The sequence below is a fragment of the Alligator sinensis genome, unplaced genomic scaffold, assembly GCF_000455745.1.
Source record: "Alligator sinensis unplaced genomic scaffold, ASM45574v1 scaffold114_1, whole genome shotgun sequence".
Lineage (NCBI taxonomy): Eukaryota > Metazoa > Chordata > Crocodylia > Alligatoridae > Alligator > Alligator sinensis.
Window position 1 is genome coordinate 377,002 of NW_005842525.1, and position 11,707 is coordinate 388,708.

At 39.5% G+C, this 11,707-nt stretch overlaps 1 protein-coding gene across 3 annotated transcripts in view; it reads left to right on the top strand.

The window, feature by feature from the left end:
- The window catches only part of MINDY3 (MINDY lysine 48 deubiquitinase 3), a 71,188-nt gene that overhangs the window by 50,952 nt on the left and 8,529 nt on the right, over window positions 1-11,707 (top strand). The gene's annotated exons all lie outside the window — the stretch shown is intronic.

Sequence of the window (11,707 nt, forward strand, 5' to 3'; positions counted from 1 at the left end):
CAGACCAAGCCCTACGAGGAGAGACTAGAGAACCTGGATCTTTTCAGCCTCCGCAAGAGAAGGTTGAGAGGTGACCTTGTGGCTGCCTATAAGTTCATCACGGGGGCGCAGAAGGGAATTGGTGAGGTTTTATTCACCAAGGCGCCCCCGGGGGTTACAAGAAATAATGGCCACAAGCTAGCGGAGAGCAGATTTAGACTAGACATTAGGAAGAACTTCTTCACAGTTCGAGTGGCCAAGGTCTGGAACGGGCTCCCAAGGGAGGTGGTGCTCTCCCCTACCCTGGGGGTCTTCAAGAGGAGGTTAGATAAGCATCTAGCTTATCTTATCATCTAGACCCAGCACTCTTGCCTGCCTATGCAGGGGGTCAGACTCGATGATCTATTGAGGTCCCTTCTGACCCTAGCATCTATGAATAACTTCAGGAGAGGAAGGGGACTGGATTTTGAATTTATCAGTTCAGCAAGACTGCTACATTTGCCTATCTGCTGCTGTTCCAGCTGTTCACTTGCAAAAAGTTGTTTTTTATCATCTAGACCCAGCACTCTTGCCTGCCTATGCAGGGGGTCAGACTCGATGATCTATTGAGGTCCCTTCTGACCCTAGCATCTATGAATAACTTCAGGAGAGGAAGGGGACTGGATTTTGAATTTATCAGTTCAGCAAGACTGCTACATTTGCCTATCTGCTGCTGTTCCAGCTGTTCACTTGCAAAAAGTTGTTTTTAAAATCAAGGCCTTGCCATACATGAATATCAGTTTAGTAGCTAGCCAACAGAATCTAATGTAATGGCAAACTCTGTCCCTTCTGAAAGTATATCCTATAGTTTCTTCTCCGAGTAGAAAATAGAAGGATTGCTAATAAATGAGTTGTTGCCTCTTGTATTGTTTTGAAATAAAACATTTAGACAGCTTTAACTTCTGTGGCAGTGTTACTATAGTTACACTATTCTGAATACAGTTTCGGTTTCTACTCCTCAGCATTTGTGTAATCCAAGAGCTGTTTTGTTGGTTCCCGTGTTGAACTATTCCCGCCCCCGGAATGGATACATTGGGTTTTGTGGAGTGCCTGCTGAGAAGATAGTTATTGAGGCACATTGGTTTTACTACAGATTACTTTGTTAGAAAATTCTGCTTTTTGTTTTCTCTCATGGATCATATGACCTGTTCTTTGGAGCTGGAGGAAGAGGTGACTAATGGATGTTGGCTACTGCCTGCCCTTACTTCATTACCATTTCATTAGGAGGTTCAGGAATAGGACTTAATTTTTTGTACAATAAATCTTGTTGTAGAGGTTGGTAGTTCCTGTTGGGGTGCCATGTAACATGCATATAGAATGTGGAAACTGGTTTGTTTAAAACATATAAGCATTCTCAAATTTTAAGTTGCATTTCTAGTTTGAAAAACTGCAAAACTGATAGCGTTGGCAGTAGTTAGTTCTGTTCACAGTTTGTGTTAAAAATGTTGACTGATCCTGTTAATTAAAGGCCTATGTTGTTCTGCTGTAAGAAATTTAAAAAAAAAATCACAGAAGAAGATGTAAAGGGGGGAGAACCTTCCTGAAAACCCATTATCTACATAGATCAGGGGGAGTTATGGGGAGTTTTATCCACACGATAGAAAGCCTCTATCGTTAATACAAAAATTTACCACAGATCCACCTGAGAGGGGAGTTTGTATGCAACCCACCCAACCTCTGGTTCCTGAGTATGCCACTGGAGCCAGATCACATGTGACTTCTGAGGGGAGAGGGAATTCCTGACTCCTTCCAGCTCTGAGACCCTGGCCTTTTGGTTGTCCATGGTCCTGCTTTCAGTTCAGCTTATGAGGAAGGGACTTTACTTCTTGACAGGGAGAAGTGTACCCTAAAATTCCAGTCAGAAAAGCGGGTAACTCCTCTTCAATAAAGGTATTAGTTGGGGCAGTGGCCACCCAGTCAGAGGTTCTCAGCCACCTCCAAAGCTTTCTGTCCCAAAGCTAGCCTGCACAGCCCTGAGCAGCCCTAAAGTTAGCTCAGTTGCTTGTTCTGCAGTCCATGCAGCTAGAAGCCCCCAGGCTGCTCAGCTGGTCTCTCTCCTCAGAGTGACCATATCAGCTTGTTTACCCTGCTCTGTCTGTTGTCCTGCTTATCACCTTCAGGTTTCCTGAAGTGTGTGGTGTTTTTTTTTGTTTGTTTTGTTTTGTTTTTTTTTCTCCTCCTTGCTGGTAGGCAGCCAGGACCTAGTAGGGACTCTGACTCTTCTTTCCACATGTACTAGCTCTCCAGAGAAAATCAGGCATGCATCCATATTACAGCATGAACACAGCTAACACAAAAAAATACTACAGTGAAACACCTAGTATGTCACATACCTATTTGAAACCTGGTAGGGATCAACACTGGAGCCACTTACCTTTACAGATAGCTTTGACCCACGATGTTCTACCAGGAATTCCTGGTGACTTTGAGCAGAGATGAAACTGCTGGATATATTTCAGCAATCATAATTTGCTTTCAAGACAACACTATGAAAAGGTAAGGTTTCTTTGTACTAAATTAAAATCAGAATGTTAGAAGTCAGAAATTCAACTGTGGACTGACCATATTAAGTCCTCTAAAACAAGGACCTTCAATAGTCATTCATCAATCATAATGGTACTGTTGGGGTAGTTTTTTCAATAAATTCTTTGAAGCACAGTATTACTTTGGCAAATATAAAAATACCAGACTGGTGTTTTCATTATTTCACAGTCCTTGTGTCCTAAACAAACTGTCCTAATATAATGTGACTTATTTTGGTGCTTAGTGAAGGAAAGAAAAATAACTGGTGAACTTGATAGGAGGCCTTTGACTTTGCTGGAAGTGCCATAGCTGTGCATGTGAACCAAATGTACAATTTGTACAGAGCATTCCCAGTCCGTATTGTATCAGCACTGATAAAAGGAAAACTGACATTATCAGCAGTGGGCTTTTTTTGGCTGATGTGGCCAATAATGTTACTGATAAATGCTGCGTGCATGTGCATAGCTGCAGCATGTACAGGGCCAGGAATGCAGCCGGGCAGCATGGAGAATAGCATCCTGCTGGTAAGTTTGTCAGAAGGAAGGCGCATTGGGTGGGGGCGGGGCAGATTGAGGCCCCTGCAAGGCCATGGGATCCATTAAGATGTAGTCCAGACCACAGCCATTGGGCTAAATTACCAGACCTTCCTAAAGAATAGAGAGTATTGTGTTAAAAATCTGGACTCCATAATTTTTTGCCTCATGTGCACACATGCATTTATGCATATACGTGTGATGAAATACTGCCTCCCAAGTTAATGTGTAACTTGCTTGGTTGTTACCAATTATTTGTAAACAAATAAAGCTTTCTTTGGTTTCATTTTCTGTGCATTTGATGTAGGTAAGCAGAAGAATGCCTTTAGCAGTGAAAGGGTTAATAACAGAACAGAAAGTTCTTGAGTAGTAATTTACTTGGATTGAAAACTAGTGTTGCTCTTTCGTTAGTTATTTAAGAGCAGCTAATGTTACTCTTACAAAAGTAGTAGTCGGCAACATTTCCTGGCAGCGAGCTAGAATGGTCCAGCTCAGGTCTGAGGTGGGCTGCCAATAGGACCTAATTGCCAGGGCTTTTCCACACTGCCTGGTTGCAGCATGGCACAGGAAAGTTCCCTGTCTGCAGTGCAGTGCAGGCAACATCTCCCCACCACCAAAGCCCCAGCTAGATGGGCTAAAAAGTCCTGCAGTCCAGAACAAGTTTCTCCATTATAATTATTTTACCAAAAAAAAATATGAAGCATGTAAGAAGTATGCCAAAAAGGAAAGTGGCACCTTGTAGGATAGGGACAGACATTACACATAAACCAGTTTAAGTGATCAGAAACTGGTTTAAACCTGTAGCAGAACAGATGTTCAGTTCACATAAACCAGTTTGAAAATGGCTGAAACCGGTTTGAGAAAAATCTGGTTGAATGTAGTATCAGACTTAACTGATTTGGGTCAAACTGGTTTATGCAGTGTCTGTCCCAGACCCCTTTTGGTTTAAGTTAAACCAGAGTCCCCCCAGCATCCCAGTTGCTTTACAACTTGGGATGGGGCTCTGCTCTCTGCTCCGGCCAAGCAGGGATGGCCCTTCCCCTCTGCTCCCTGGCTGGAGCTCTGGCAGAGACTGCAGGCATCTGCTTGGCTTCCTTCTGCTCCCTCCCCTCCCCTGCCCTGCCCTCCCTGTCACCGCTCCCTGCTCAGGCAGGGATTCCCCCCTCCCCTCTGCCTTACACATTACACAAACACCTCTCAGCATTAGGTAGCATACCACATGCTGGCCCTAATCTACCCCCCATCCCCACTGCTCAAGGTCTGGCCCTGCTGTACTGCCGCCCTGGTTGCTCCGCATCTGCCTAGCCCACATCAGCCTCCCTCCCTACACACTGCCTCCCCCCTCCCTGCCAGCTGTTCTGGGGGGCGGTGGGGCCAGGCATCGGGGTGGGGTGCTACCACCAGGATTCCTTCCTTCACTCTCAGGCAGGGAGGTGTGGGGAAGCCCCGCTGCTTGGGCAGCCAGGGTGTGTTCACTGCCACCACAAACTTCCCTGGCAGTGGCTCAAACTTGGGCCCACACAGCCATTCACCGCCCACACTCTAAGCAGCGCGTGCACAGCTGCCCAAAAGCATTACGAACAGACAGACATATAGACAGACAGACTAATCCTTTTATTATATCAGAATATTTTAAAAGAGGGCCATCCAATTGGTGGCTGCCTCTTTTGGGGAAGAACTCGGGAGTCTATGTACAGTCTGTGTGGAGGAGAACAAGTGATGTGGTGGGGGAAGCTACATGCTGCTGTCACAGCATGTAGTCCATGTACAGCTTCAGGACTGCGTGCAGCCCCCAGCTGCAACAAAGTTGGGCAGTCTTATTTTAAAACAAAAAGTACAGGGTATATTCAATCAAATGTATATTTTTTCCTGTCACTAAAGAAGCTTCTCTAAAACCAAAAAGAGAGAGGTATAAGTGCTACTGATTTTTGTTACATCAAAGCCATCTGATGCCATAACTGAATTGATCACATGTAAGGTTTTATGGGTGACCCAGTAGTTTAATGGTTGGGTAGCTTGCTACCATGTATGACACCAGCTTGATTTCAATGCTTCATGCAGCAAGCAGTGAAGCACTTGCAGAGTTTAACAGCAATTCATTCAGCATGTTAAGTATTGGTTACAATGTTGCATCAAGTCATTTAATCTTTTTTCCATCCAATATATTTAAGTTAAGTTATTTAATGACCTAAAGGGTCTGGGAAGAGGGAATCACACCCAGTCTCTCTTAATGGGAAAAAGAAACTATTCTTATGACTATAAAATTATTCTTACTTGGTAAGAACAAGCAGACATGGTGAAACACTTCCCTCAAAACCACCTACCTTCCTTCCTTCAACTTATAGTACCTTCAGTTGCCCAGTTTCATTTATATTTAATATGATAATTGCTTTCATCTTATTGGCTTGCAAATCATCTATGCATTTTTATTTAGGCATTAAATATGCTTTATTTATTCCACTACTCAAGCCATTTACTTTGAATTGGTTTTGAAATCTATCTACAAACACTAAATTAAAAGTATAGAAAATCTAGATCATGAAAGAGGTGGTGTAATGAATAGGGTTATAGATATGAAATGTGTCATGAGCTGGAGTAGAAAGAATTTCACTTGTCAGTATTGTGCTGAATTGGCAGAATCATGTGTAGAGAGATGTATTTGGCTTTAAGATACCACTCTTAATTGACTAATGAAATTGACTGCTAGGGTCTTGGCATTCTTGAAAATCATTCCATGTAGGTTAAATAAAAGTTTAGGAATCTATTTTTTAATCTTAGCCTATACATTTTTTTCCAATGAGAGAGCTTACTGTACTATGTTTTAGAAGTTACTAAATTTTTAAAGAAATTAGGCCTAGAAGGGACCTTCATGAGGTCATTCAGTCCAGCTACCTGCTCAGGGTATCCCTGAGATGACAGTAATTAATTTGAGAGAAACAAGATATAGAGTTTGTATGAATGCCAAAAGGTGGTCATTGATGCTTCAGGAATTGCATAGATCTGCAAACTAGTTCAGAAGCAGCTTTTACGAATGGAATTAGTTTTATCAAATTAAAGTATTTAATAAAATAACAATATATACAAATACACTTGTAACTAGGTGACCTAGAAAAAGAAAAAAATTCTTCTACGGTGGACAGCTTTAATAGGAATAAAGCATCATAGCACCACAATAGTATGTATGTGTACAACTTCAAAACATTCCTTGTACAAGTAGACTTCATTTTAAAGGGAAGATGGTCTTACCTTCCTTTCTCATATCCTTGCAACAAGGTATTTAGCAGAATTCACAGATTCATTGGAATCTGACATGATCATGCCATGAGCACTTCTGCCATGGTCTCAAACTCTCAACCTTTAGGCTTCTAGCCACGCTCCCCTGTGTCCACGCCATCAAAGCCAGGGTCAAGATCTTCCCAAAACAAAATAAAGTATAGTAGAACTCAAACAAGATGTTTGTGCAGCTTAGTCATTATGTGGATTTTTATGTGTGCTTTTGACTTGTGGGATGAAAACTTCTGGAATGTTTTTGTTAGAATTTACTAAGAGTGTATTTTGCCTCTAAGGGTAAACATGTGATCTTAAAATAACTGGTATTAAAGAGAAGTATTTTCAAAAGTACTGTGAACAGGCTTGTTTGTACATCACAAAAGCCAAGGGGTAAAACATGGTTTTCTTGTATTTTAGGACATCGTGTACTTAATGTTGAAAATAATAATTGCAATAAACTGTTGAGGGGACTGCCTTGTATGGAATTTTCAGCGTGTGGGATGTATCAAATACAATTTACTGTGCTGGAAGGGTTTTTTTAATATATTTTGGCAGATGTGATGGAATTTCAATTTGGGCAGTTGAAGTACATTTTTGTTAGATGTCTTACATTTTTAGGCTTCACTGCCTGAAGTTGGTACATTATTCATTTCATTTTCCAAATTATAAAAATATTCAGTGCTGCTTTGAGTTTTCTGAGCTAGTAAGCATGGACAAGGTGGTAAAATTACAGAAGTATATAGGGATGCAGTCTGTGTATGTTGGGATTTTCATTTGTTTTAGCTCTCAGAGGACAGTATTATTACAAAGTATAAATTTACTTTTAGATTCACTTGTTTTACTTCTAAGACAATATGAGTGTTTTCTTACAAGGGACTTGAAAAATGAAACCCATAGCATAGTTAAATCTACATGTAAATTACTATATTTCTTGTGTGCAACACATACCTTTTTCCCCAAAATCAGATGCTAAAAATTTAGGTATGTGTTATAAGTGAGAAAATATGGTAATACTAGTTGCTGTAGGTTGAGTCTTTGCTGGGGGGAGGAGCAGGTATGACATATAATGCTTCCCCAAACACCAGAAGCTGAAAATTGCAGTGTGCATTATATGCAAGAAATATGGTAATAATGTTTCTGCCAGTTATGGGCAAAAATACAAGTAAAATCTTCACTCACAGGAAAGATTTTTTCCCCCTTCATTCTGCCTTTCAGAAACAAGATGTGTATTAGATTCAGGGGCATACTGTATGTGAGAAAATGTAGTAACACTGCATGTACAACATAATAGAGGCAGCACAGTGAACACTCTGGGCTCCCTTTTTGCTGGCTGTGAACACTTTCTCTTTTCCCTGGCAGAGATTCAGGCAGCAGAAGCTCAACAGTGCTATTTCTAAAGTAGAGCTGCACCGCTGAATTAGCTGAGTGGTCCCTCAACCAGGCTTCAGGCCCTGCTGGCTAGGATCAGGCCCTCAGCTGACCTGGCAAATGCTATTAGCTGCCCACCCAGCTCAATTCAGGAAGAGAAGTGGGGTCAGTCTTTTTTTTTTTTTTCTTTTTTTTTTTCAGCCAGCAGCACCAATAGCATCCTGCTTCTAGGGAGTTAACAAAGTAGCCACAGTGTTTTTGCTTCCTGGCTACTCCAGCTGCCTTGGTTTGCCCTGGAAAAATACCATACTTTACCAGTATTTTCAAGGAAAGATCTTTTTCTTTCCTCTGCCTCTTGAAAAATAAAGTGCATGTTTTATTTGGAGGTGTGTTGTAGGCAACGAAATATGGCAGATTTCTTTTTGAGAGACTTGCATTGAGCAGCAAAATGCTATGCCTTTAAAGAATTAATGTATAACAGTTATGCAATACATTAAGTAACATAGTAAAGATTTAGTAAAAAAAAAAAAAAATAGTGCTTTTTCCCTAGATGCCACCTTATGCATAGAATTGCTCTCTCCTTGTTTTTTCAAGATGCTTTGTTAAAAATAAGGATAGGCAGACAGGTATTTAGATTACAATCAAATGATGAAAGTTTGCAGTATTATATTTAAGATAGCAAGCAAAGATAAGTTAAACAAACAGGTTACATCTCTAGGAAGTTCTTGGAGATATTTTAAGGCAGCTGAAGATATTTGGAGCATTATGTAAAACTGAAGAAAATTAAATACTAGGTTACACAACATATTTTTGGGTGGGGTGAGGCAAGGAGAAGGATAAGAAATTATCTTTATTCAGTTTGCATCACATTTTAATGGGGAGGGGGGCAATTTAACAAAGTATGTGTTGTTGATAAAGTTAACCAACACATTTTGAATAAGCTTCCACTCTTTGCTGCTTTCACCGTTTTGAGAACCTATGCACTTCCCCACAATCTGACGTCTGACCAAGTCTTATGCCCCACCAAAGTGGAAATCAAACACATTAATGACAGAGTAGCTTGATATGCTGCCAGCTCTTTAACAAGAGGCTACTACAAAAAATGTCCTCTTAGGGGATGACTCTGGTTCTTGTGCTTTCTTCCTTAGGCTAGATAAAGCACATTTTTTAGAAATAGACAGTGAAAATATCTCTAGTTCACCTCGACAACTGCCCACTTTAAACCAAAAAAGGAATCTTTCTCAAAACATTAACAGTGGGAAGCAGACATCATTGTGCAAACCTAGGTCAAGTGAACTTGCCAGAAATTGTTACTTGAGCTTGAAAAAAGAAATTACATAGATAAAATAGTATCTTTGTTCAGTGTTTGTGATATGAGATGGGGTTTGCTAGTGCTGTTTCTTCACTGAAAATGTTTTTTAAAATATTGGTTTCTTGAGGAGATTAAATGAATTCCAAAGGCAAAACAGTTTTGTTAAAGTACTTGAGATCCAATTATATTCTTACATACATTTCATGAGCATGATTGAGCCTCATTCAGAGGGAGCAAATACTGTCATTAGCAGAATGATCACCCAGTTTTCCCATCTTACCTGGTAATAAAATTTTTAATTGGGTTCCAAAAAACTCCTCTCTCCTCCGCAATCCAATAATGAAATAATTTGGAAGACACTCAGCTAGTATTATTTTGCAATAAACATGTTTAAATATTTAAATGGAAATATGTTTAAAAGCAGGAAGAGGGATTGTTATGAGTTCTGCTTTAAACTGATGCAAGCTCCCAGAATATTCTATAACAATGTTGTAATCATCAGTCTCACTCCAGTGCCTTTTTAATAATTTTCCTTGTATAGGAATGCCATTTATTTTTAAGTTATACAAACAATCATGATTAATCACATTTGCAGATCCCCAGTATTTTACTTTATACCAGTTGTAGATCTTGAACATGCCAATCCTGCTTTTCAGGACTGTTTGTGAACAAATTTAAAACTTGTGTCCCTATTCAAGAATGTATTTTAGTATATGCCAACTTTCATTTGGAGATGAGTTAAATACCTGGCTGATTTGGGGTCTTTGAAGAGAATTTAATTGAAATGGAAATACTAGTTTAATATAATTTTACTTCTCTTCTTTTTGTGAGGAAATTTCCTTAATGCTTAACAAATGGTGGATTGTTATACTGATCTTTTGATTCTTTCATGTAGGTGCTTGATTGCCATTTTATTTGTACTCCCTTAAATGGAATAATAGTAGAAGCCTGTGCAGTCTACACAGATCTAATATGTCACCTAAAATCTGTTCAAGATCTGTTCATTCAGTAAATGTCTTTGTTTTTATGCTTTAACAAAATCAAAGTAGATCTTCAAAAAGCAACCTGCAATTGAATACGAAAATCTGCTGCCAACTTTGTTTGAGTATTTTGTGGGATACCTCAGGAAAATGATGACTTCTGATATATTTTAGTGTGAAATACATAAACTTACTAAGTTTTGAAGAAAATGTTACTCAGATGGTATCAGCTTAGTCCATAATAATGTTTTCTGTATAAATATTTTACCACTAATGAGGACCTGTAAGGCTCCTGTCTGCACTCGCATGCCTCTATCGCTGGAATGTCTAAAAGCAGACAACAGCTGCTTCTGTCCAGCCATAAGGGTGTGTGTGCGCATGCATGTGCTTTTGGTGCCTGGCTAGTGGAGCCGTGTGGAGCCAAGCTGCGAGAGCACACAGTGCACTTTGGGACAGGGCTGTGTGGCACTTGGCAGAAAGTATAAGAGTGTTTGCCAGTTCTCAGACAGCAGTAGAAGTACTACTTCACTTGGCATTTGAAAGGAGGGTTCTGATGCTGCAGAGGAGCCTTAGGTGTGGACATGTTCAAAGTTTTGTCAGCTGGAGTTTTGCTGGCTAAACTTCGTAATGCGGACTAAGCCAGATGATACTGGCTCCTTTTCATTTTTAAGTCAACAGACTGCTGACAAAAGGAAGTTTTGAGTTTGGCTGAGTGAAACCCATACAGTGCTGGGTACCCATGAAGTGCCATCATATGCAGTGATTCTCTTTGTGTCTTTCAATGGAAAGGAAGAGGAAGAACAACTAAAAATTCATGATTGTAAACCACAAAAAAATCCTGCAGGGGTCTTATCATTTCAAATACTCTTACATATTGTAGCTGACTGTCCTTTGAACACTGACACACCTTTTTAAGAAGTCAAAGGAGATGCAGAATTTTTGGCACCATTTTCTTAAGTTACTTCTACTTAGCAATATTTTTGTCACTTTTTGGCAAACTGTATTGCGGGACGTACTCCTCTTTACCTATTTCATATGTTTTCTTATATTCTTAAATAATAATCTGTTGTATCATTTACTTGTAGTCTTTTCGTTGAAAAACTGAGCTGTTGATAGCAAGTTTAATTTTTTTTCCTGACTTACCTCTGTACATTCATAGCTGTGTAGCATAGTGCATGAGTTTTCAGCATATTTGATTGCATTTGAATCAAAGGTTTAATACATATCATAGTTATCAAAAGTATTTTTGATAACTATGACCTACTACTAAATTGAGTAATTTGTGTTTTTCATTTGTTTTTGATGGGCAGAATTCTTCATTAAATTCTTTCTACTTGCTGTAATCGGGCCCTTCAACTCACTTTCTCCTGATACTCACCATAGTACATTTTCTAAGCTAGCAAACAATTTCATTTTGATTTACTGTATTTACCCTTTTAGATTTAAAAGGATTTAATTGCCGGTATGAATCTCCAGTTAACATATTTGGCTCTTGGTTTATGCATTTTTATGCTATGACATTCATGTGGTCAGACTTCTATATTGTCTAATATGCCCTTCTTTATATAAGGACATATAAACCCTGGCATATTCCGTGTGTTTCAGCTATGTATGGGATTAATTTGAAGTTAATTAATCCACTCCACCTTTAAATTGTAGTTTTTTATTACTTGAAGGAATGAATTATTTTTAGGGTGGCATTC